Source organism: Dermacentor andersoni, chromosome 11, assembly GCF_023375885.2.
Source record: "Dermacentor andersoni chromosome 11, qqDerAnde1_hic_scaffold, whole genome shotgun sequence".
NCBI classification, from domain to species: Eukaryota; Metazoa; Arthropoda; class Arachnida; order Ixodida; family Ixodidae; genus Dermacentor; species Dermacentor andersoni.
Window position 1 is genome coordinate 118662695 of NC_092824.1, and position 27806 is coordinate 118690500.

A 27806-nucleotide genomic window follows, 5' to 3' on the forward strand; every position below is an offset into this window, starting at 1 on the left:
TAAACTCTCTTAAACTCCGTGCTTAATTTTTTTTTCTGTGGCTTACAGATTTTTTGCCAATTTTTGTTCGAAAGTTGAGACCTAGGTCACTGCAGTTGGTGAAATACTTGTTTTTTTTCAATGCGACACATTTTGTTCATACTGGTCCGGCAGTTTTTTGATAAGAATATTTCGGGGTTTCACGCGTGTTTAAATTGGAAAATCGATGTTGGCCCGCAGGTAAGGCCTCCTCTTAAGGCCACTAGAGCATGAAAGGTTGGATTCAGGCGGGAATAAGCTGAAGTCGAAAACATGGGTTTAACAGCCTGCTCTATTTCCTGCGCGAAGGTCGTCACTTTCGTGCGCACAAGCATCGACGTGTCTCTCTCTTGGCAAAATCAGGAGCCTCTACGATAGCCGTGGCCGAAAGAACCGTTTATGTTTCCTGCTGTAGTCTGACAGTGAAATTAACGACTCTTCGAAAATGGGACTTGCGGTTGTGATGCAGAAATTATTTATTGAAAGCAAAAGTAGGAGCATGCTCTTTCCAATATGCAGTTTTTCTATAGCGCCAGCCAGCTTCGTGCAACACGCAAACCTGCACGCAAGGAGATCGCTGCGGCAACGCGACACATGAGCGCATAAGCTAGTGATAAACGTAATGCTTGCGTGAACATGCTGATTTACGTCATACGTAAATTCGTAAAAACTTTACGATAGAATTGCCCAACCTCGAGTAAACACGCATTGGCAAACGAGGGAGGTGGGGGTGGGGGAGGTTGAACGATAAGCTGAAGATATGGAGAGTAGAGCACAGTTACACGATTACATCCGGTCGCGATCGCCGCACACTATACCACAGCGCATCATCGCGTGCCGCACATTAGACACCAGTTAAGGCTAATACCGTTGGCCCAGGCGGCCTGCTGTCCTCAAAGCTTGTAGCAATGCCTTCGCCCTCTGCTGCCATGTCTTAAAAGGTCGGCAATCTAAAATGGCTTCTTCTGACAATGGTCTGTGATCAACGTGAGCCACCACAGTCGCGAGCGATCCTCTGCACACTGTCGCTGCTCGTTTTAGATATCCTATGTCTGCACTAGGGGTTACCGGCGTTCAACATTTCCTGTGAAAACTTGTTCATTTCCAGTTTTCCCAGAACTAAATCCGCCCTGCCCTCTCCTTATCTCTTAAAGTGATTATGCTTTTCTGTTTCCCGCAGTTGATTAGTGTCTGATCCCATAGGCACGGAGCAGCTACAGAAGAGCATCAGCGGTTGACGAGGCCGATTCAAAACGACTTGTTGCCGGGCAACTTGGGGCGGTCTAGGATACATTCTTGGAGCGGTGCGAGAGAGGGCACGACACACAAGCTTTTCTGTGTGTCGTTGTCGCTGTGTGGTGTCGGTTTTCGTTCTGTTAGAAGAGAGAGAACGGACAAGGAGAGAACGCCCCTGAAATCAATTTTGCGAGTGCGATGCCCACGCAAAGCCGAGGCAACCCATTTTCCGCGTTTGCACATTTGTCTGCCGCAGGTGCAACATCTCACAGGCGTTGTCGTGTTGCAACTATACGACGCACAAACACACAGCAACAGATTTGACAGCAGCTGCGGTGTATGAGATGATCCAAATTCCAGCTCTTAGTGTGCACCCGGGGGAAAATAGAACGAAAGGGAGCGGGCTTGTGAAGGCTACGTGCGGCTCGTTTTCTCGCGTTGCCTAGCTGTACAGCTGCTCGCATTGTGTGACTTTGCTGACGCCCATGCCAATAGCTGCGACATTTCGTCGCTTCGCTTATATTAAAATTATAGAAACCGCGGTTTAAAAGACATTCATTTTCGAAATGGCTTTACCCATTGGATAACGGACAAGTGCGCGAATCCATTGCTGCTGTGCCTGCATCTCAGCGGGCTGTATGCCTTTGTTTTACGCCCGCTGCTAAATATATTGTATTGCGACAAGTCCACCGAATATTAAAAAAAAAAGAAATGAGGAATTGAGTCACTTATAATGTCGACGGCTACTTCTTGTCAGGCAATAGTAATAATAACAATTAGCTAACGTCGCTATAGATGTTCCAAACGTGCGATGTTTCTTATCTTAATATATAAGTAGTTTTTTTTTTCTCATTCTAATTCCTCGTTGTCCTTCTGTTCAGTTCCGTGTACTCGCTGATAATCATCCGAGAGGGTGAAGAGCTACCGTCACGGCGGATTGGAATTTAAATCATATTTCTGAATTCGAATTCAAAAGCGTGCGTATTTTCCGATTTGTCGTTCGCAGTGCCGGTCAGGTCATTGCTGTGCCAGTATTTGCTTATTTCTTTTTTTTTTTACTGGCTACAATATCAAGATATCTGCAGTTTCACGCTCTCACTTCTAAGCTGTTGCTCAAACAAAGCTGAAAATGCGCTATATACTTGAACTGTGGTCCGCGAAACACAACGGGTGCCCTGCGATGTTGTGGAAGCACCCGCGATCAGCGTTGCGAGCGTCATCTGTAAAGAGGACCAATGAGCACATCCGCCCACACATTTGCAATGACCTGTATGTGCCGTTGTGCATTCTCCGCATTGACCCATGTGACACCGAAAAAAAAAAAGGTATAAAGGAGCGATTCGGGTTGATGCTAAGTCAAGTTTGCGACTTCGACTGTCTTCAGTCGAGTAAGACATCAACACAGTGATGTTTAGTTATGTGACACAGCTTTATTCCTTGATCGCATACTGCGAGAGGCTTGTGAGGTGCATAAACAGCAATATCGTGAACTATAACATGGTTTTAGTTAGTATGGTTTGAGCTTAGCGTGTGAAGAAAAAAAAGATTATCGAGGGTTTAATTGAGAATTTGTGAATGATTGAAAACGTTCCTGGCAACTAAAAGTTTAAACGCCACCGGTGAAGAGAAATGCAGAAGCCTGCTGACCGTCGTTTGTCGCTGATTTTTCTTTCATTGTTTTTTCTTTCTTTTCTTTCTTTTCTTTCTTTTCTGCGCCTATTATGGGATGTGTAGTGAGAAACATTGAGCGCCCTGGAATGTTCTGTCCACAAGTGCTATGACGTTAAAGGAGGGGAGACGTCAACAGTTCACATTAACAGATCACGATCTGCGGCTCTTATACGCATATTCAGGTCACAGAGAACATATCGGGTCTTAATTTGTGCATCTTTTATTCAAACGCCGTCCGACTGTGCTGGACGCCGTCGCGTGCGGAATGCGGGGTGCTCTCAGGCAGTGGTGGAATAACAGAGGCGGACAAATTCGCGTCGACCGGTGTACCAGGAAAGAAGCGTCGCTCGGCATACATGCTGGAGGCAAAAATCAGTGGCAAAATGCCTCACTTTACGGCTTTCAGGGCAAAGAAGAAGACTATGAAGAGAACTGGTAGGGCTACGTTCGCTTCATTCTATCTTTTATTTTATTTTTTTATTATTATTTTTTATGAATCTCGGGGAAATCTACCGAGCCGATCTTATTGGTCTATACGGAATGGGGAGATCGAGCGATATACAGACTGTTGGTGAGAGCCGTACTCTTCCTTTAATGGGCCGTTCTAAGCTCGCGGTGTTGAAACAACTCAGCGCGTTTCATTTCGCGGTGGGGGCGTTACAGTATGACCCGCGACCTGTCGACGCGTTAATTTCTCTGCTCGTACGCTTAGGTACTACGGATGAGCGCATTTAAAGGAACAGCAAGCTGCTTTAGACGTAGTTAAAAGCCTCCGGTAGCGGCATTTTCCTTTCTTTGGCTCTTCGCCTTATGAAACCCACTCATAGATGCCTTGATAAAGGAGCTAACCTCGAACGAATAGAAGAGGTCGCCGCATCTTTCTTCCGGGTCGATAGAGAAAGAGAGAGTTGATGCCGTCCATTAAAAAAAATAAAGGTTTTACGTGCCAAAACCACGATCTGATTATGAGGCACGCCGTGCATTTAAAAAAAAAAAAGATCGAAACGACCTGCTTTATACCATCGCTGTTTTCTTCTTATCTGCGTATATTGCGTTTTTTCGAGCACAGACTGCCTTGCTATGACTCTCAAGAGATAAAAATACTTTTGAACATTTCTCTCGAAGAACAAGCCCTACATCAGAAATAAACTTCCTCTTAACTCACGTGTGTCGCGAAGCAGCACTATTGGTCGCATGTTCAAGATGGAGTGAAGTTTTGACGTCAACGGGCTTTGCAGACGCTATTGCCAGACTGAATCTGTTTCTCCGTGTATTTTCTTTTCTCACGTGCTCTTTAACACTGGCATGCTATGATGTACAAGGTGTTCTATTTTTCAGCTGTTGTCAAACTCGAAACACTTCAAAATTCCTGTAGCGATCGATGTAGTTGTTTTCGTATTACATCGGCAAATACCTCGGCAAAGATATCGCGTCCTGGTACACCGTGCTTGCGGAATCCCGCCGAACACAGAAAGCACATTTGTGCGCTCGGAGCGTCGAACAGATACCGCAGATTGCCGCGTTCTGTTCTGTTTTGTTTTTTACACCTGATGCGGATGTCGCAGAACGCGGCCAACTTCTGGCTCGGCTAGCGCTGTCATTTTGGTCTGTGGCATCACAGTAAGGAAAATAAATTACCTTTAAACAACACCTTTAGTCCGAGTCGTCAGTGTCCCAGCGCTCCCAGTCGTTGGGAAGTTAGGGTGGGATCTTCAAATGACTCAGGGAATTAGGGAGAGAAGAGAGTGCAGTGAGGCATTCACAGTAAGTATGCAGCGCGTATTTGGAAAACGTAAGAAGAGGCGTTTTGTACGTCGATCCAACTCTGAATCATGGTTTATTTATGGCATGGTAGTATAGTGATAGCACACGGGACCGGAAGTTTATTGAAGTCACAGGCTTACTGCTGCCAAGTCACGTGCATGCAAAACAATCTACAGCATTTAATTAAGTGGTTCCCAAAATATTTGTCTCTGATAGATCCGATATCGTTCTAATGAGTGACCAGAGCAGTAATAAGCATATCGAAGGGCATTACTAAGCTAATGCAAAGAAGCTGACACGACGCTAGAACTAATGTGAACCAACTAGCCCATCAAGATAGTTGTCTCAAGTATACAAACACGAATTATGGTTTGGGTCACCTCTTTCCTTATTTTGGTTACTTTCAACTGTTAAAAGTCTTGATAACCATCAACCGGAACTTTCTTTAGCTTCATGTCATCTGTGCACAGACAGACAGACACGTCTACTCATTTACAAAGAGTCGGAAAACATTAACATGTTGTAAAAGCACACAAGTAAAGTATTCGATTTTAACCAATCGTACGCTACAATGGGCGGCAATTTAGAAATAAAAAAAATCATCTAGTTCTCTCCACAAAGACAGTGAGTTGAAATAATATATCAGATCTTAAAACTGCGTTTTGTCCGTAAATACCACAACACACAAACGTCGAAATAAGTCAAGCAATTTTCGGCGTTTTCGCAACATGTTGGCTAACCCAGTCTGCAAACAACTTGTTGCCAGTAGCCTGGTTAATAGAAAATTACATTTGATTCTAAAACACATTTCTTAGCTAAATATTTACCGATTATTTACCGATACCATCGAGCGATGCTCAAGGTACGAGCCGCCGCGAGGACGACGACGAAGTGGGTCTGTGCCCTTGGCGCGAGCGAGTGTCGGCCTGGCGATCTGTCTCCAGTGTAAATAGCCTGTATATAGCCTCTTTAATCTGTGTCTTTCCACACGTAACATTCTGGTCGAGCTGCGGGGTAGTACAAATTGCAAGACATAAACTCACTTCACTACATGCCCTGAGTGTCTGCGAACTGTTCGGCGAAAACAACAGCGGCCACAAGCAAAGTGCAGGAGGGTTTGGAATGAAATTTTCGCATAAAAAAAAGGCAGTGTACTTGAAACCTGTCGTGCCAGTCGTTGCCTTGTCTAAAACACAAGGCTCGCTATAACAACACGTGCCTAAGATAACGTCAACTTCAGCCTTGAACTTCGAAATACACGCGAGCGTCCGCTTACGCTCTTCTCCACATCCCCGGTCTTCGAGTGACGCCTGTCACGTGACTACGCCTTAGCAACATTTCAGCGCAGAAAGAGCCGAATTAAGAACGCGCGTCATTGTGGAGAATGTCTTCGACCTCCGTCTTGAACTTTCTATGGTGACATTATATATATATATAAATATATATTGAAGGCCCCTCGCCTTCGCTCAGGGGGTCCGCGAGCCGCAACCAGCACGACAAAGGACCAGTGGCGCAAAGAACAAAAACCGCTTTAATTTATGATAATGAAACACTCAAACAATTACCGCAGCCTCGCGGCCAATAACAGAAAAGAACAAGGCAAAGAAGCAAGCAGCAGAACAGCGATGCAACAAAATATACAAGCCAAAGGGAGCGACAAAAGAACGGCCGTTACAAACCATCAACCTACACAATCTTTCGGGCGATAACAGAATGCATAAAGCGCAGAAAGCAAGCAAGCACCAAACCAGGCGCGCAGACACAGTCCCAAAAGCGAACAACAAGAGCACTCTTTCATGCGGACACAATGCAAAAACGCTTTTCCCCCTGCTCTGCAGCACGCTCGGAAAGAAACCTAGACGGGCCACGCCCCACCAGCGCCTTCCCAGGCCCGCGCCCCGAAAAAAGCCCCGAGTGCCGTCTTCGCTGCCTTCTTATCGGGCAGCTCCCTTCCCGGCAGTCCCCGCGCGAGTTCTTACGATAACGCGATCGGTGCGCATGCTGCATATACAGTGAAGCAGACGCGCGTATGAAGCGGTTTATTGACGTTTCGGCCGGGGTCCGGCCTTCATCATTCTGATGAAGGCCGGACCCCGGCCGAAACGTCAATAAACCGCTTCATACGCGCGTCTGCTTCACTGTGAATATTTACCCGGACCCAGAACCGCTTTTTTTCTGGTATATATATATATATATATATATATATATATATATTGTTACGTGTGGAAAGACACAGATTAATGAGGCTATTTACAGATAACAAATAATCTATAAATAGTTTTCAGATTTCTTTAAATTCTTAAATTAACAAAAATACTTAACCTGGCTGCCCTTCTGGCCCCTTCCTAGGCAAAGTGGAATCGTGTACATGAAAGTACCGAGTTTCTCGATGTCACAATGACGTCAGCGTAGACCTGATTTGGCACGAAATCCAGAATGGGAACATGTTCGATCCTTATTTCGTCTGCTAAAGAAGCAATTCTTCTCCGCTGAAGAAATGCAGAAATATTACCCTAAGCGCGATCTGCCTGTCCACACCACTTAGTTTGTATTATTCTGTCATCATAATCGTAGTCATCATTATCATCCACTCCAGGACGAAGGCATTCCCCGGCGATGTCTATATTTCGCTTTCGCGTCCCTTTAATGGTCGCAGTCGTCCGGTGAATGTTGGCTATAGCGTTTCTCGTCCCGTGGCATCCTACGCCGTCCGCGCGTGAGCACTTTGTATTGGACGAGACTCTCATAGGATAACCCTCATGTAATGTCTCAACAAGAGACCTTTGAGGAAATAAATAAATAAAAATAGATAAACGTAAGTGGTAGGCGAATCATAGCTCTACCTGACCACTTTCTTTAGAAATCCACGAGTTCCTACAGCATGTTCTCGCTGAGAGGACCGTAAAACGTGCCTGACGCGGTAACGGTGGTGAAGAAATTCCCACCTTCCATGCCAAGTGGTGGGAGACACATCGCGTCGCGTTGCACCACCAGCGCCGACCGACGCCTCTAACTGGGATTTTCACTGATCGCAGTGGGTAAGTTGAGGACCCTGCGACTTCGGGGACGGGAGCGCTTCCGCAAAAGAAGTGCTGCTGGAATGCCCGCTTCCACACTCTGGCATTCCCCTCGTGTTGTTGAATATCAAGAAGCGCCTCTCTCTCTCTCCCCGCTAGGCTGGCCATTTTTGTCCGGTATGAAGGGTACTCTGCGAGATGTAGCGGCTGACGTTTTCCTCCACCATTGTATGTAGTTCAAGGAATTCATTCATTCATTCGGTTTGAAAAAAGCCTAAATAGGGATGGGTTAGTGCGTGTCAGAAGAGCTAGGGATCTGGATCTGGCAGCAGGAATTTCATTATATGTGATGGGGAAAGAACCCCAGCTTCCTGTGCGTACCGCGGGATCGCCAGCTTTACTTTCTTGGTATTTTTTGCGTCTGGGTGGGATCCGCTTATGGTAGGCAGGGACGATCAAGCCCTACAGCGTCCACCTGTGCTGCTCCACGAAGGCTCGGCAGTCCGAGGAAAGGTGAAAAGCTGCCCTTTAATCTGTCCCACATATACCCAACTTATTTCGGCAGCTCTTTGGAGCCACGAATGGGAGTCAAATACTGCGTCCGTAACCATCCTTAAAATCGGTCCATGTGACAGGAAAACTGCGCTAACGTCGATTTTGCTTTTGTACATATGAACTGTTCGCTGTGAGGGGTAAAATTAGCTCTGACTCTCACAGTTCAGACGTGAAACGATGAAATGCTCTCCATGCGAAGTCGTTGATGCAATCTAAATTATTCTTGTTCAGTTTAACGGCGAAAGTAACTGCTACAGACGATTTGTGTTAGATTTGCGGTCTGTGATATGGATTGGCTTTTTCGGAAAGAAAAAAGAAATAAATAAACTTTAATATGTTAGCACGCCAGACGTCTCGCAAATTTTTCCGCGGTTGATCAGATTCTGAGAGAAAGTTCAGCAGCTAGTCTGCTGTCTCTGTCAGCTGTATCACATTTTCACATGAGGCACTGTTTTCTGGGGAGCGTCATATTCCTGGAACTACAAGTTTCTCAGCTTGCTGACGTGGAAGTCTCCCTGAAAGTCGTCTTGCAACATCTTCTTAGGCCTACCTCTCTTCCCGTTGCCACCAGAGTTATATCTAGGCAAAATGTACTAAGACGAGGACATGCACATAGACAGACACACACATAACACACACACGTGTGTCGTCGTTATCGTGCCTTTTACTTAGATATGCAAAGCCAACATGGTAAAATTTTAATCCTAACACCAGACTCAGTCATTATTTCCTTCTTGCCGATGAAGCTTACTTCTCTTCTAACGATATCTGCCGAACTATTATCAGTATTATGTACACCGTACGTCCACCTTAGCATTCCGTCGTGCTTCCGTAATGACCTGAATGCTAGAATGGTTGTTAGTAAGCGTTTAGGGGCATATTTGTAGTCGCTTCTGTTCCGTATAACATTTCTAACATTTCTGATGACGTCCTTCTTGTGAGCCTTTTCTATTAAATCTAATAACAGCACAAGAGACAGGACAGGCAGAAATTAACGGACGAAGTGCTCCCTTTTGTCTGCCCTGCCTCTTGCGCTGTTATTCGATTTAACTTCATCATGTACGAACTAGCCCAAGTTAGCATTCTGCTGCTTTTCTATTAGCTTGCATGATTTTGTAGCAGAAAGCTCCTGAAGCATCCGAATGTTCTATTTCTACAGATAGTGTGATTAAAAAACACCGCTTTATTTATTTAATTTCTTTTTATTTCTTTTCGTCGTCGTTTTTTCTTACAAGGGACTTCACCGCACGACATTAATGACTAATGTAGACGTGTCCTCCGGTTTAACTTCAGAATCATTAAAATATCCAAAAGCTCCACCAGAATGGTGACATCCTTATGTGAATACTTGTGTCGTAATGTGTGCAGATGTTCAGTGACGAGAATGAATATTCAAGTCAGTCTGTGGGGGGCAAACCTGAAACGTGACCACGCGTCGCACTATTGCGGAACGAACTTCCGCGCCCTATGCAGCATCAGAGCGACGTCATCCAGCCGTGACGTAATTATACACCTCATGCCTGTTCGAAGCTTCCAATACCGTTACGAAACGCGGACGATACCGTATCCGGAAAGTGGCGCCCCCCCTCGCCTCTTCCTTTCTTTCACTGAATGTCTCTCTAGAAACCGGTCGCGTTGCGACTGATGACACTTTCGAGCCACGGTCACGCAGTATGCCACGGCACGCGCATGCGCGTTGCGCAAAGTGTGCTGCCTTTCCTCCATCGTTGATGTCGGTCGCCAGTCCGGCGCCTGTGACGGCTTTTATGTGTCTGGAAAAGCGACTGGAGCTTTCCTCACTGCGAGCCCTTCGCTGCTGCCCCGCGGACGATAACGCAGCTATTGGCAGTGAGCGATAACGCACTTATTTGCGAATTGCCGGCGCAGGTTCCAAATTTTAGTGACGTTGTACTGCGCTTTATTGGAACCTGATTTCTAATTCATGGAATTGTAAGTATCTCTCCAACTTGCGTCTCTCATTGATATGCACTTGCGGAAGAGCCCACCTGCAAGCAGCGCCCCGCAATCGTGTACGCATACATGGGCAATAATCGCGGAGCGTCGTCAACGCTATTTGTCGTTTTGCAACCAAGCAAAGATGCATTATTACGTCAGGTACTTAGGACTGACATCATGATGAAGGTTAGGTAGTCGTCGCACGATCTCTCTTTATATTTCTGTGGAGTCGTGCGCTTTCGTATCTTCGTGTGTGCCGCTCTTCTTGTTATTATTCCGTTGTTGTTATTCCTTTTTTCTCAAGACAACGATGAACCATGCGAAGCGCCGAAGACCGTGAACCGTGTGAGACGGAAAGGAAAGGCAAGGACGTTATAACATGCAAGTTTCTAGTTGGCTACCCTACACGTGGGAGAGGACAAGATGGTTAGAATGATAGAAGAATGCAGCGCAGTAAGTAGGCTTAAGTGATTAACAATGGTCGAACAAAGAAAGTCACTGGAGCAAAAGTTTCCATAATATGACTTGCCTATAATGCCTAAGACAAGTCCCCTTTGTAACAATACTAGCAATATAATCTGAATAGCTAACCAATATCAGCTGGTGTGTCACATTAACAAACACATGTATGCATATATAAGCACAGATTTTTTCCCGCGATTTGATCTTTGCCATTTGCTGTGCTGTGGCGGTAACGAAAAACGACTGCATTGAGCTTTGGGTAAATTAAACTCTGTACGTACTAAAATAGCTTCATTTCCTTCACTTGGTATTACTTTATCCGATTACATTACTGAAGGCACAACCATTCATTGTTGACGGGATGCTGGACATGCCGCACGTTCTTTCAGCAATTACGAAAACATTTTTTTTTTTCTTGCAATGCGCGTCGCCGATAAATTTGTGCGCGTTCCTTGAACTGGTTCTTAAAACAAATTTTTAACAAACTCAACATGCATCAATAATATAAGTTGATTTTAATTACACTGTAGTATGAGGACTCACTATAAAGGGCTCCATGCATCACTCTATTACATTGGCTCTCTTTCGATGAAACCTCCAACGGCTCGAGATAAATAAAGTTTTGCAGCATTGAGCCATACAATCATAACCATCATTCGTGACGTGCAATGTAAAATGTGTTATGACCGATAGGACGAGTGCGGCAGTGTATACAGGCGTGTCTTTGGTGGCGCCTGAGCGGTGATCTCTGGCACCTTTGCAGTTGTTGCCGAGTGTGCCGACATTGCTCAAACGAGGAGCAGCGGTGGCACAGTTAAGAGTCCGGTGACGCCATCAATCAAGCGAATGCGCGCGGATATCATAGGAAGGCCCTGAACGAGCAGGCGTAATTTTTCTTCTATGGGTAGCTTTGTACGGATCAGTGCTTGCCAAGGGTTGCAGTTGTAATCTATAACGGTGCAGCATTTTCCGGGAGCACGGACTACGCGAATGGCGGCCGCTGCGGTTGCTAAACAGGTTTTCCCTGCGGCGTTCTCCTTCTCGTGGCACACAGACTGCTTTCCCACCGTTTTGGAAAGCAAAAAAATCCAACGCGTCCACCTTTTCTTTCGCTCCATAGAAAACACATGTGCAGTTGAACCAAATGCAACCGCTACAAGTGCGCTGCAGCTTCGACATTGACCTCGGTTTTGAAGATTACGCCGCAAATGTGCATGGATCGGCGGCTCTCTTGTTTGTACATTCGGCTGGGGCTGCATCCCACAGCGTTTTGATTTAGTTAAACGTGGCTACACCAGATGACGCCACTATGACGCCGCGGCTAAAGCCTAGGAGGTGTAGCTAAAGCTCATTGAGTGACACGCCTTTGGCAAACTGGCCGGTGAAAGGCGTCATGGAGGGCCTTTAGTTGTGGCAGTGCCTACTTGCGTTTCGACGTGCTTGCCACTCGTACTACTAGGTTATTGCGTGTCTTATCGGTCATGATAATTGCGAGAGAGATTCCTGGATCAATGTGTAGGCAAATGAATGTATGTAAACCATTTATTTGGAGAAGGGTGTCTCGATGGCCTGGTGTACAAAAATTCGTGGATAAAAAGTAGGTTCTTTTTTTCTTCCGAGTTAAATTTGTCGTCTTAAAAAATTAAATCGGGGAGTTTTCCCTGTCAGAACCACGATTTGATTGTGGGGCCCGTCGTAGTGAGAGATTCCGGATTAATTTTGACAACTTGCGGTTCTTTAACATACACCAAATGCACGGTACTCGAACGTTCATACATTTCACCTCCATATAAATGCGGCCGCCGCGAACGCGATTCGATCCCTCGCCTTCGAGCTTAGTAAAGTAACGCCATAGCCACTGCGCGACCACGGGGGCTAAGTTAGTCTTCTGAAACTGACGTGTGTAAACGCCGTTGTCAGTCGCACTAACATAGATGCAACACTGCACACAAGAAGTAGCGCCAAAAGCTGCTATCATAAAGTGGCAATGGCGAGGAATATTTTATTTATTGGCAGTAGTTACGTGCATTTCTAGAATGCTGAACAGTTCATTCTTCCCGTGAACGGAAGCTTCATAGGCCGCAAGTAGCAATAACGAAATACAGGTGCCAACGATGACACTCCTCCAATTTTGACACTACTCCTGCGTACTTAATTGTTTATTGGCGCATTCTGATGCATGTACGATGATGATGTTACGCAGATGGAAGGATTACGAAGCATTTTAGTTGTGAATTAATGAAGAACTGGAGTGTGATGAGTGTTTGGTGCACTAAAGCACTCCAAGTACAAGGAAATCTTTTGGTGTCTGTGATGCCACGCTTACGTACTAGGTGCATTTAGGTAACCGAAATTAAGGAAGGGAAGTTTTCTGTGCTAGTATTCCATTTTCTCACTGCAAGAGCGGAAATAGAGCAGATCCAACTAGATATGGTCCTAAGACGTGCCGATTGATTGATTGATTGATTGATTGATTGATTGATTGATTGATTGATTGATTGATTGATTGATTGATTGATTGATTGATTGATTGATTGATTGATTGATTGATTGATTGATTGATTGATTGATTGATTGATTGATTGATTGTGTTACTGAGGGATTGCCGCCGCCGGCGACAATCACAATGACAGCGACTCGAGACAGCTGTGACTCTTCGTGCAGTGCACTCACAGCATACCCAAAGCACGACATGACAACGTGTTGCCCGCTAGGACGGCTTCGAGAAGGATACGTTTGGAGAATAAAGTTGATATCTCTCTGTCGCTGTGAAACTTTCTTTTATTTTATTATTTATTTACGATAGCCTCTGAGCTGAAGGCATCGTGGAGAAGAATGGTACAAAATTTATTACATGGTAAACAACAGCAACAACGCAGTGAAATCGAAACAACATAGTATACAAGCTTCTGGTTACACAATATAGCTTGTCCTTACAAGAAATAAGTACAAAGGTAGATGCCGGCTTAAGTCATTGAGAGTGGTGCAACAAGCAATCTCGCTGGAGCCAAAGTATCGACAAAATGACTTGCCTAGTGCCTAATGCAAGTCCCTTTGGTAATCGATACTTTCATTCATTCTAGCAATGTAATCTGAATAGCTAACCAATATTAGTTAGTGTGTCACATGAACAAAAACATACAAGAGTACCTGGTTATACAATTTTAGTTTTATTATCACGAGAAAAGGTGTTGTCTTCATTGGCTGCAAAAGAAAGACTGCAAAGTCTGTGTAATATGGCTCAGTCCTAAACTTATGCCGATGGTCAACACTGTCAAATATATAATCTGGTCTCGTGAATGAGTGGTCATATAATGTAGAATTATGATAAAGACTGCGGAGGAGCGCTAAATGTGCAGTATTATGACACATTGACAGCGGAGGAATGCCAAGATTACTTTTGGGTGATGTAATGCTCGCGGTGCTGCTTCATTAGACAAGACAAAATGAACCGAGCGATGTTGAACAAATTCCAAAGAATTTAAATAAGTCAAGATGTCCGGGATTCCACACAGAGGTAGCATATTCTATCTGAGAATGTAATGAACTTTTGTAAACATTATAGATCCGATGGCTTGCTGGAAAAGTGTTGGAGCTTCTTGTAACATGCCGTTAGCGCTTTCTATAGGTTGCTCTATGTGAATTGACCATAAGAGGTTTGAAGTCACACCCAGTACAAATATCGTGGGACATTCGAGCAGGAAGGCCGCTGCTATGTTTCATCCGCGACGGCGCATGCCAGTACCTCCTTGCGGTGGTTGCAGTCAAGACGAACTCGCAGGCGCACGCGGCCTGAAGCTATATCGCTACTCTCGCCGCACAGCGACATCGCGGGTTCCCAGCGTTCTCCGCTTCGTGCCGCTGCGTTCGCCTGCCGCCACAGGCTGTGGCTGCGCCTGCTGTCCCATCAACTTGCGACTTGGTATCCGAGTCGCGTCGGCATGCGGCGACGCGCGTAGGCAGCGGTGCCGTAAGCCGTGACGTCGCCACAGCTCTCCCTCGGTAAGTTCCTGTTGTGCGCCGTGCCGCGTGGAGCGGGCGCCTGACGACGTGGGTGCGCGGATGATGAAACTTGTCCTCCCTCTCTTGGTCTTTATTCCGAAAGAAAATTCTTCCAAATAAGCTTTCTTTGCGGGGGAAATGATTTGTTCATTTTGCGTGTGGATCTTGCGTTTATGGTTCCCCGTTTCCTGGCATAGCTGGGGTTTTTATTCATTATTGTGTCGTTTGTGCTCGATCTTCTCTTCATAGTTTTGTGACCAGACGACCGTAAAGAGTTGTATTTTTATAGTCTCTATGACATCGAGCGCGACGTTCTTCGGAGTGTGTTGAACCGATTAGACAACAGACCATCTTCAGAGACTAAGATTCTCGGACCACGGCCCCATGCGTCACAGGCTTACAAAGCGATTCGGGCATTCCTACGAATCATGAAATCTACTGGCCTCAGTGACCGCTTATAGGCGTGAAGTGATGGACAGCCGCACTTGTTTACACTGAGAGTACCTTCTTCTCTACCTATCCTTTCTTTCTTTTTGTCCCTCAAACCCCTCCCCCTGTAGGGTAGCAAACCGGACGTGCATCACGTAGATCTCCCTACCTTTCTTCCCTTCTTTTCCTTCTTCCTCGTCGCCGTTTGTGGTTTCGATCTTTCTTGTTGTTGCTGCTGCTGCTGTTGTTCAGCCTGTACAGCTATGTCATACGTCAACTGATATGCTGAGCAAAAGACCTCCTCGTGGGACGCTGTGGCGGACAGGAGCAGCAAGAAAAAGAGAGGGAAAGACAAGGTGAAACGGGCTAAATGAAATGCCGGCTGGCTGCCCTGTGTTAGGAAAGTGCTAAAGGAAATGGAAGGGTGACAGAAGGAGAGACAAGATCTTTGAAAAAAAAATAAGGGAAAAATTGATGCGGGATTGATAGCACGAAAGTCTATTGCTTTGAGTAAAATTTTGAAATACCGGCACTTGAACTTCTTTTCTGGAAGCGGAGCAGGGGATGAGATGAGTTACGTTTAGTAGTGAACAACTATTTCAATGGCGAAGGGCCGCATTAAAGCCTGCATCCATAACATGCCTTTCCTCACCGCATGGAGTTGCCGATTTGCAGTCATTATGGTAGCGACGTATAGAAAATAATGTTGCCCAGTACGCCCACAGTCTTTCACGATTCTATCTTTAGCAAAATTAGGTTCTGAGACATCCACATTACATCTGATCTGTGAGGGCGAATTAGAAAGTCTTTGTCTCTATTTGTTCAGCCAAATTACGGCTGTAGATGCGAAGTCAACACATCCATTTCTAGCGGTGAACCATTCTTCGACCGGCCTGGCCTTATCTGTCGGTAGCTCCGTAGCAAGGCGCTGCTTTTGGTTGTTGAAGGTGGTGGTTGCGCTTCACACGTCCACGGCGTACGAGCAATGAAGTGTGATTCGTTTTCTATGGAGCAAGGGGACTAATGCCCGTCGAAATGCACAGGGGAATCACGACTACGTATGAAGAAAGGTGTCTCGTGTTGAGAATTGCGTGCTGGTGGTGTTGTGAGCTCGCGAAAGGCCGTGAAGACTTGCATGACAATGAGCGTTCAGAGAGGCCGCGTGCACCGCTGACTGACGACATGGGCACCTCAAATTTAATGCTGCGATGGGACAAAATGTCTGAACCGTTGTGGTGACTGTGGGGAAAAATAGTTTAAGGCGCGTACAATAGCACGTATATTTGTATTTACCTGTATGTACCTAATTGTGGCTACTTAAAAATAGGGGCAAACACTTTCTGATTCGCCCTCGTAAATTGGAGGCTTCATATAGATTACACAATCAATAACGCTAACAAAACGATAGGCTACCTGCGGCGTAAATTTTCTCGCGCACCGTCTTCTTTGAAATACGTTCTTTATAAATCATTAATTCGTTCTAAACAAGAATACTCAACAGCAGTGTGGGATCCTAGCCAAGACTACTTGATTACTTCCTGGAACGTGTTCAGAATAACTGTGTTCGTTTTGGTTTTCTCCAACTTCCAACTTTAACCGAGAAGCAAGCATAACAGCAATGAAAACTAATTCGAATCTCCCATCGTTGACTTCATGACGAAATTTTTGTCAGTTCACTCTGTTCAACAAGTTAAATTATCATTCCACCTTGCACAATAACTTCTTCCATAGGGCCAATTACCTATCGCGTCTCATGGATCATCCCCACAAAGTAGCCATCTTCTTATTCAGAACAGCATCTTTTCTACGCGAATTTGTTCCCCGCATTTCTAAAGAATGGAACGACCTTCCTAATGAAATTGTATCTGTTACTGACCTCAATAATTTTCGCAAATTTTTGGTTGGTATTGTACGAACACTGACAGTTTTGTGTTTCGTATCTACTAATGACTTTATTGTTTGTTTCTTAGCTGACATTGTATACATAGGAGCAGTCATTAATGTACCGGCATTTTTCATATTGTCTGCCTTAGTTTTCTTTCTGCCCAGTCCCCTCCGTAATGCACGCACGACCCTGAGGGTAAAGTAAGTAAAAGTAAAGTATGTATGTATGCATGTATGTATGTATGTATGTATGTATGTATGTATGTATGTATGTATGTATGTATGTGTGTGTGCGTGTGCGTGTGCGTGTGCGTGTGTGTATGTATGTATGTATGTATGTATGTATGTATGTATGTATGTATGTATGTATGTATGTATGTATGTATGTATGTATGTATGTATGTATGTATGTATGTATGTATGTATGTATGTATGTATGTCTTCTAGGTTGTTGATTAGAGTTGAAGTGCTAAATTAACACTGGGGACAAGGAACCAGACACAGACAAGCGCTTTCCCTAGAGTGTTGTCGCAGATATTATTTATATAAAGTCAGCTCTCGATAATTTTCATTTCACCGTTTGGTTCCCGTGATGGATGGGTTTGTAGTAAATACGTGAGCCATGGGTTTTCAACAAGGTCATGGACATGGACAACATGGACCTTTGTTATCTCGTGTGTTGCCTGTGTGCGCCTGCACCTCTTTATGGCTTGTCGAAAACATAAGGTGTTTGATAGGCACACGCAGCTTTCGCAGCACAGAGCGACTTGGCCTACTTAGCATTGCCTAATGGACATTCCATGCTCTAATTGTACTGGCTGATAAAACTGAGTGTGCGCTGCGGCACAGTTTTGTGTTGTAATTGCGCTTGTTCAAGGTCTCGCTGATGATGAACTGGCTTATCGGGCTTTGCACGGTGCTCTATCTTGCACAAGACTTAATTAAAGCTCTTCCGTGCGTGTGTCCGATATGATTTTGGGGAAGTACTACGCTTAGAACAAAAGAAGATAAACACCGGCTTTTTTTTTTTCGCTTGCCATTTGTTATCGATAAATCAAGCATTTACGAAGAGACTAAAACTTGCGCTCGGGTTGTGCGATATCTGTGTTTCGCACAAGAAGAGGTCACTGAGGCGTGCACACGGACAGACGATGATTGCTGTTCACATAAATGCCATGGTCATCAGTAGCAGTACCATAATCATAATTATACCAATCTTCTGTTGGACGAAGATCCCACCCAGCTATCTCCATTACCCCTGTCTTACGTCAGTTGACTACACCAAATTCCTTAATCCGACCGCACCATCTAATCCTCTGCCGTCCTCAACTACGCTTCCCTTCCCTTGCCGCCCATTCCATTACTCAATAGATCGCCAGTTGCCTGCCCTATACGCTATGTTACATGGCGAGCCCAACTCAATTCATATGCCCTATTGATTCTCTTATCGTATACCATTCCCTTGACGGCGGAACAGTTCAGCTGTCCACTAGAAAGTGAAACAGTTATGACGCCCATGGGGGGCCCTTGCTTACCTGCTCCCTCCCCCCTCCTTTTTGTCTTTATGTATAGAATAAACGTCTACTGCTTAAGCTCAACTATAGACTATAGGATACCCCCACACTATAGCTGGCACTAAGTCCGTAGTGGTCTAAGTTGCATGTACGATCTCGTCCATCGAAGCGTTCATGGCTACGTTAAATCTTTCATTCATAGGTACATTAAATCCTTGATTAAAATGGCAAACTGGACGAGTTGGTGGGCGTTCATTATTGCGAAAAGCGTGGATGGACTAGCACGGGTGAAGCGCTTGTCCTGTGTTCTTCGCTCGTACTAGTCTGTTCGTGCGTTTCGCGATAACGTTAAATCCGCACATTACCAATAAATCCGTTGCTCCGGCTTGTCTGCTTGGGTCTTCTTCTGCCGTGTACTGAACTTTCGTTTCAAGCGAAGGCGGGCTAAATTATTACGGGGAGGTTATTGAGTAAGGCGTCCCTCATACCTCAAGTCTGCGGCATCAGTCAGTTAGAACTTTGGTACCGATGCGACTTCTGCATAACGTCTCTGACAAACTGGACAATTGTCATCCGTCAGAACAGAATTTTCTGGGTCAGTATTTGCAAGTAACACCCGAGGCTAAGCAAACAGCAATGTATGAGCTGGCGCGTACAAATTCCTCGCGTCATGGATCGTATTTAGCTTCCTTACTTTACGCACAACGAATCTTGGACGCGGCAGCGTTGTTACAATACAATACAATACAATACAATACAATACAATGTTTCTTGAATACACGCATTCACGTCTTTCAGCTGTCGAGATCCTTGATCACATGCGTGCCTAAGAAATATTATAGCAGATCTATGACAGTTTCGTGTTATATCCGATGTTTGGCATAGGAATTGGAAAGGCTCACAGACGTCTGTTGCCACCATGCTAGCGCCGGTCTATGTGTTCGTCACACGCTGCATTTCCGGTAATAATTAGATAATAAGCCACAATAGCGTAAAATGCAGGCTCGTAAACATGAGGTGAGCGAGCGACTTGTATTTGTTGTATAATAAATGAAAAGAAGAAGAAAACGCTGCTGGCATTGCCGCACTAGCGTGGCTCCTACGCATCCGTGGAGTGGCTTTCCCGCATAAATTTGGAGCCTAAGAGGGCGTACCGTGGCGCAACTCGCTTCTTAGAGGGGGCACGTAACTCCAGCACCATACTAGCGACATCTTCTGTCGCTTTGTTCATATAGAAAAATTATAAGTGTTGCTGTCTTGCACGCTGTCGTATTCATATATAGGCAAAGAAAAGGGCCAATACACATTGATGATTGTGTTGCTGCCAACCCCTATACGCCAGCAGTTAGGTAACGCACGCCGTAGAGCTGGTGTCTCCATCTAGTGTGGACATTACAGACCTGTATTTGCAAGCGTAATGTACCTATCTGTTGGTGTACTTGTGTCGGCAGCAGCAATTTATCAGCGTAAAGGAGATGTCATAATCTGACTCTTCTTTCGAGAACAATGACGCAACACAAGTACGCTTCGAACGTGTTGTGTTAGAAAAAGGCTTCACAAGATAGCGCTACCAGCGCTGCTGCTATAGGCGCCTCCGTCATTCCGGTATTCCGTAAACTCTATTATGGAGATTTAGCCTGTCCAAAAATGTTAGCCTTTGTAGAATACCGTGTTACGGGAGACGTGTGCTGCAACACTAGCGCTGGTACCGGCATCTGGTGACGCAGTGTCTATAAGCAGAGAGCACACAAAGCTAATACTGCAGTGACTTATCATATCGTGCCTAACCGCTTGCGTAAAATTTTGATAGCGACATAATGGTTTTCCTTCGGCGTGAACACTGACGCAACACAAAAATATTTCGAAGACATTGTAACGATGTATCGGTACCGGCTTTGCTGCTACCGTCCATTTCATTAAATAATCCGGTGATCCGTAAACGGTAACAACTTTACGTCCTAAAACAAAACTCAGGAGACAAGCGGAACGCCGGTGAAAGTTTCCGTAACAGCCTGTGAATCCCTAAGTACAGCCGCTCCGCTCAATCTGGTAGCTCCTTCCGTGACGGCGCCGTAGCTCCCCTGTATGTCACGACTGGCGATTCCCGTCTCCGCAAGAAGGCGTACCGACGCACGCTCCTCCCTTCGCAGCCGTGCGTGCCTGCTTGTCACCCGCTGCGTTTCGCACCGCGTCGATGTAGCGCCGGCTGGCTGCCTTCACGTACGCTGTTACGCACGCCGCTGGCTTTACGGCGCAGGCCACTTCAGCTCTCTCCGGAACGGTGGCCTTTCCCAACCGCAGATTCGTTACACCAGACGAAAAGGAAGAGGCATTTTTCACTCTGGGTGGTATTTTACTCCCCTGCCGATGTCACACGATCACTGTCAACATTGCGTTCTTATTTGCTCTGTTTTCTCGCCTTTAAGGGGCTATAAGCCCGAATATTCAAGACCTACAATGGTAGCCTAGTAGCCATGGCGTTGCGCTCCTGAGCCTCGAAGTCGCGGGTTCAAATCCGGCCGCGACGGCAGCATTCCGATTGAGGCGGAATGTACGAGCTCTCGTTTACCATCCATAAGGTGTACGTTAAAGAATCCGAGAGGGTCTAAACTATTCCGGAGCCCCCCCTCCCCCCCCCCCGCCCCCCGATGGCTTGCCTCATAATCAAATCGTAGTTTGGGTTCCTTGAACAGAAGGAATCAAAGAGAGAGATAAGTCATAAGGGATAGGTAGGCAGGTTAGCCAGGCTGAGCCCGGTAGGCTACCCTGCACTGGGGAAGCTGGAAAGGGGATTGAAAGAGGAGAAGGAAGAAATAAGGAAAAGTCCCTTCTCAAACCATCTCTTCCGATGTTAAAAAAAGAGGAGAAAGGGGGTTAACCGAAGGGCCCGATTTTTATTAGTCATATCATAAGAAGCCAACAAACACTGACACCAAGGACAACATAGGGGAAATTACTTGTGCTTATTAAAGGAATTGAAGAAACGATGAATTAGTGGAAATTAAAGTGGATGAAAAAACAACTTGCCGCAGGTGGGAACCGAACCCACAACCTTCGCATGCTCTACCAATTGAGCTACCCGGCGCGGTTTCCCCATCCACTTTCTTGGGTATTTGTGTCCTAGTAGAACCCTGGGAGTGTTAGCCAGCGCCACCACTCACAGACCTTGGCGGCGGACGTGAACGTCCTTTTTGCCGCAGGCGTCACGAGAACGTGATCTTTTGTGATCTGCGTGATCTGGTGTTAGTATCTTCTTTGTCATATACTTGGTGACATGAACGTTTCTGTGCTCTGTTGTGCGTGAACCTCATGCTGAACAAAACGGCGCAAGCAAAACGACGAGATTAAACAAGACAAAGCACGCTGGTCTCGTCTTTGCAGCGCGGTGCCTCTTGTCTATGCCTCTCGTTTTGATTGCACTGTCTTATTGGGTGTGAATTAACAACGTGTCCAGTCGTATATTCTGAACCTACAACTGGCGATGACTACTGTATTAAAGGAGCTCACGAACACTTTTCAAGTTACCGTTTCTTTGCTCGCTGGTTGTGTAGACTGACGGTTTCAGAGATAAATGCAGCAAGAACGACAGCGATTGGGGTACGCAGTCAGAAGTCATTCAGCCGAGAAATTCCAAAATAAATAATTAAATAAAGGCATTACGTGCCCGTAACTCGAATTTTGCGTCCCCATTTCACTCACCACTGATGTAACCTCTCGCTGCCAATGGTAAGAGCTGCAAGCGCCTACATAGCGGAACCTTTCACTTCATAGTTGCCTGCTCTGTGTTCACGCACTCCGGTGTGCTGATTGCACCGTTACCATGGTAACAAACCATTCGGAGTTGCACCACGCCATCTTGTTTACACCGTTGAAGGGAAGGCCTCTGTAAGTGATGAGCATCACTGTCGATAATTACTGAGAGACACGGTAGCCACAACCGGTCGAGCATCCTGGCAACGCCCAACGCCTCTTCTGCATAGCCTGCGCACGCATTTTACCTTGGCCTTGAAGCAAGCAGCTCTGGATTGTTTGGTCACTTTCTACTTTGACCGAGTCCACATACATACGGATGGCTCTTCCACTCAGACCAGCTCCACCGGCGCAGTGGTTATACCATCACGATCAATAAGCATCCGATACAAGATTTCTCACTTGACAACATCGACTGGTTCGTGGCTTGTGGCCCTCCGAGGTGCCGTTGATTATATTAACAACCAACCGGCTAATCGGTGGGCAATATTCTGCGATTCGAAAGCAGCCTTACAATGTCTTCTGTCATCTCTTCGTCGCGGGTCGTGTGAACAACTAGTGTCGGAGATACGAGAAATGCACCATCATATGATAGCGAAAGGACACGACGTCGTGTTTTAGTGGCTGCCTGGCCATTGCGGTATCTCCGGCAACGACCTCGCTGACGAAGCTGCTAGGAAAGCACACGAATGAGCAACCTTTGTTTCTGTACCTTTATCGCGGGCTGACGCAGCCCAATGCTTAAGCAAGCTAGCGCACCGTATGACATTGGAGAAGTGGCACACACCTGAATTAACCCAACATCGATTGCATTTCCACGATCCATCTATGCAACTGCGGCTGTTACCAGGGCTTCCGCGTAATGAGGAAACAATTTTGTGCCGCTTAGGCTTGCGCGTCGCATTCACCAATACATATACGTTTTTTATTGGAATGGCTGATAGCGCCGAGTGCAATGCCTGCGGTGTCGAGGAAGCTATAGAACATCTACTGTGCTACTGCCCATTTTTTGAACACGAAAGACATGACCTCTGCACAGCTCTCAATCAGTTAGAAAACCGTTCACCTTGAACAGGATCGTGGCACCATGGCCTCGCATATCGCAGCTACAAAAGGCCACAAGAGCGCTGCTGCGATATTTGAAAGCTACCGGATTGAGTCAGTGTCTGTGATTCGGACTGAGTGACCGAATGATATCCCCAGTTGACTTTCTCTTCTTTTATTCTTTCCGTCCCATTTTCCCTTTACCCAGTGTAGGGTAGCCAACCGGGCTCAGTACTGGTTAACCTCCCTACCTTTCATTTATCATTTGCTCTCTCTCTCTCTCTCTCTCTCTACACAGCAATGCGAACAGAGAAAAAGGTGCCGCAGCAACGATGCACCGAGGTGAGGAACTTGCACCGCTTGGACAACACTCGCTAGTGCACTGCGCGCTCACGCGAGGCTGCTCACGAACATCCACAAACGAGATCAGAAGCTTTAGCACGGGTGCACTACCCTTGTGCCCACTCCAGTATAACGTAAATGAATCCTCAAACGCCAGAGGCGAAAGAGCAACCTACCGTGTTTTGTAGTTGTGCTTTTCTCTCTCTCTCTCTCTGTCTGTCTTCTTCTTTTTTTCTGTTTACGACCGAGATGGTTGGCGTTAATATGAAGAGTACAGCAAACAAAAGTAAAATCAAATGTTAATTTATGACGCTGGTTCTGTAGGATGGTGTTTATCTCAACTTTGTTCTTTAACGACTCCCGAACGAGCGAGTGGTCACATCGCTTCCGGCAGAAATGGTTCTGGCGAGGGCCACTAAGCAATGAGCGGTCGGCAGCGATGTAGTGATTTCTTTGCTAGTTAGTTATGAAGGGCATTATGGCGCAAGAACTTCTTTTTTTTTTGGCCTGCGCGGTTCCTGCGGTGCTTCGGCCTGCGTTAAAAGCATCTCCAGCCATCAGTCTACGCAACCTGCAACAAAAAGATGGTGGCTCCAAAGATGCTTGAGGGCCCCATTAAGCATCTATTTCGTTTCTGATAAATTTCTTTTGTATTTTCATTTATGTATCTTTATTTTCCTGGCCTATCCTCCATTTTTGGAGCATTTTTGGAGCATTATTGGGGGAAATAATAATAATAATAATAATAATAATAATAATAATAATAATAATAATAATAATCATCATCAACAACAACAACAGCGACACCGACAGTTGGGGTACGGTGAGCGAAATTATAAAGAACTGGCCGATCGCGTATTTCTGTTCTTTTTTTCGGGGAAAGGAAGGGGAGGAGGATATAAAGGAGCATCTCCGGCGTTCTTGAATCGTTAGTGTCTACAGGTGCCTTTTGTCGTCCAGCATGCTGCTTCTGCTGTACACATCTGCGGTATTGCGCGTCTACAATATTTAATAAACTCTCTGGTATCATCGTTTGCGTAGGTACTTATTGAGGGGCCCAGAATGTTACAGAAAAGCTGCTGTCGTTGCAAACAGGAAGCGGCCTCTCGAATACCCGCCTCGCATGCGTCAAACGCGCCAACTGAGTGGAGGGATTCGCTGCTCTAGTTCTCCATGCCGGCGAGTTCCAGTGAAAAGCGCACCTGTACTTTCGCATCTTTTACAGCGTCTATGTTACGAGTCTGCCACTAGCACTGCGGGTCAACACCTGCGCTTATAACTTATGTTTTTCTACGGTAACTCGAGTTTTGAGAATGCCCTCAATTGACGTCACTGATTTGCGTCATCGAGAAGTCTGGTCGATGATTCTGTCGCTCCACCAGCAGTCAGCTATCATGAAACCGGAAACGATTCTTTCTTCATTTCGCATTTTACGTCGCTTATCTGTACGAGTACTCTTGTTTTACGATTGCTAGGCGAGACTTACTGCATTCGTACAAACGAACAATAAAAAAAGCCACGGTAAAATGAGGTTGTTTGCAAAAGTGTCACTCAATAGTCATCATCATCATCATTAGCCTGGTTACGCCCACTGCAGGGCAAAGGCCTCTCCCATACTTCTTCAACTACCACGGTCATGTACTAATTGTGGCCACGTTGTCCCTGCAAACTTCTTAATCTCATGCGCCCACCTAACTTTCTGCCGCCCCCTGCTACGCTTCCCTTCCCTTGGAATCCAGTCCGTAACCCTTAATGACCATCGGTTATCTTCCCTCCTCATTACATGTCCTGCCCATGCCCATTTCATTTTCTTGATTTCAACTAAGATGTCATTAACTCGCGTTTGTTCCCTCACCCAATCCTCTCTTTTCCTGTCCCTTAACGTTACACCCATCATTCTTCTTTCCATAGCTCGTTGCGTCGCCCTCAATTTAAGTAGAACCCTTTTCGTAAGCCTCCAGGTTACTGCTCCGTACGTGAGTACTGGTAAGACACAGCTGTTATACACTTTTCTCATGAGGGATAATGGCAACCTGCTGTTCATGATCTGAGAATGCCTGCCAAACGCACCCCAGGCCATTCTTATTCTTCTGATTATTTCAATCTCATGATCCGGATCCGCAGTCACTACCTGCCCTAAGTAGATGTATTCCCTTACCACTTCCAGTGCCTCGCTACCTATCGTAAACTGCTGTTCTCTTCCGAGACTGTTAAACATTACTTTAGTTTCCTGCAGATTAATTTTTAGACCCACCCTTCTGCTTTGCCTCTCCAGGTCAGTGAGCATGCATTGAAATTGGTCGCCTGAGTTACTAAGCAAGGCAATATCATCAGCGAATCGCAAGTTACCAAGGTATTCTCCATTAACTCTTATCCCCAATTCTTCCCACTCCAGGTATCGAATACCTCCTGTAAACAAACTGTGAATAGCATTGGAGAGATCGTACCTCCCCGCCTAACGCCTTTCTTTATTGGGATTTTGTTGCTTTCTTTATAGAGGACTACGGTGGTTGTGGAGCCGCTGTAGATATCTTTCAGTATGTTTACATACGGCTCGTCTACACCGCGATTCCGCAATGCCTCGATGACTGCTGAGGTTTCGACTTAATCAAACGCTTTCTCGTAATCAATGAAAGCTATATATAAGGGTTGGTTATATTCCGCACATTTCTCTATCACCTGATTCATAGTGTGAATATGGTCTGTTGTTGAGTAGCCTTTACGGAATCCTGCCTGTTCCTTTGGTTGACAGAAGTCTAAGCTGCTCCTGATTCTATTTGAGATTACCTTAGTAAATACATTCTAGGCAACGGACAGTAAGCTGATCGATCTATAATTTTTCAAGTCTTTGGCGACCCCTTTCTTATGGATTAGGATTATGTTAGCGTGCTTCCAAGATTCCGGTACGCTCGAGGTCATGAGGCATTACGTATACAGGGTGGCCCGTTTTTCTAGAACAATCTGCTGTCAGGATTGGGGGCTCAATCCCATCGCTCGAGATCCGTTGCCAAGATTGGAGTCCGGCATGAATTCGAAGGTAGCTGGCCCATGCCGTCGTCCAACTTAAACACGCTGAGGACGTTGATGAAGGGAAGAACTGCTTCTCATCGAGAACGAGGAAAATGGGTTTATTTACAGTATTTAAATCAGTCTAACATGACTGCTTAAGAAAAAGAGTGTCAGTCCAACATGACTGCTCAAGAGAAAGTGTGTCAGTCCAACCTGACTGCACGAGAGAAGTGTCTCGAGCATCCGCACAACAGCAGTTTTTATACACTCGGTCCGCCGGCGATACAAGGCGGCGCGAACGTTCGTTTACTCATTGTCAACTTGCCGCCGCCCCGCAGAACAGTTTACGTACACATCGGCACACACATTCTGATGCCCGGCGCCGGCGACAGAGGGACGCCGTTCCGCAGAACAGTTTACGCCCACACACACGCAAACACACAGGTGCGAAGGTCTGGAGCCGACGTCAGAGGGGCGCCGTTCCGGGTACCTCGGAGACATTCTGGGTAGCTCGCTGTCCTGCTCATCTTCGTCGTGTGAGAAGCACGAAAAGACAGCTTTCCCGCGGCAGCTCGCTCACGCGTAGCAGATCAGGTTCGTGCTGGAGAGCTCTGGCACAATAGTTCGCCCTCCGAACTAGTACCGTCACAACGGCGATGGGGCTGGAGGATTTGCGGTGGTGTCAGCACAAAGCCCGCTTCCTCGAACGTATCCTAGCTGAAGCGACGGACAGTGGGGGATGCGCGTCTTGTCCCCCAGTCGAAATTGGGTGGCAATCCTACATTGCAGCTCGCCATTCTTAACACTGCCCACCATCCTTCAACAAATCTGCTGTTACCTGATCCTCTCCAGCTGCCTTCCCCCTTTGCATAGCTCCCAATGCTTTCTTTACTTCTTCCGGAGTTACTTGTGGGATTTCAAATTCCTCTAGACTATTATATCTTCCATTATCGTCGTGGGTGCCACTGATACTGTATGAATCTCTATAGAACTCCTGAGCCACTTGAACTATCTCATCCATATTAGTAATGATATTGCCGGCTTCGTCTCTTAACGCATACATCTGATTCTTGCCCATTCGTAGTTTCTTCTTCACTGATTTTAGACTTCCTCCATTCCCGAGAGCGTGTTCAATTCTATCCGTATTATACTT

General features: G+C 46.0%; 1 protein-coding gene across 4 annotated transcripts in view; it reads left to right on the forward strand.

Moving 5' to 3' along the window:
• dnc (phosphodiesterase dunce) overlaps positions 1-27806 on the forward strand; it is a 683519-nt gene that overhangs the window by 354677 nt on the left and 301036 nt on the right. The window lies entirely within an intron of this gene.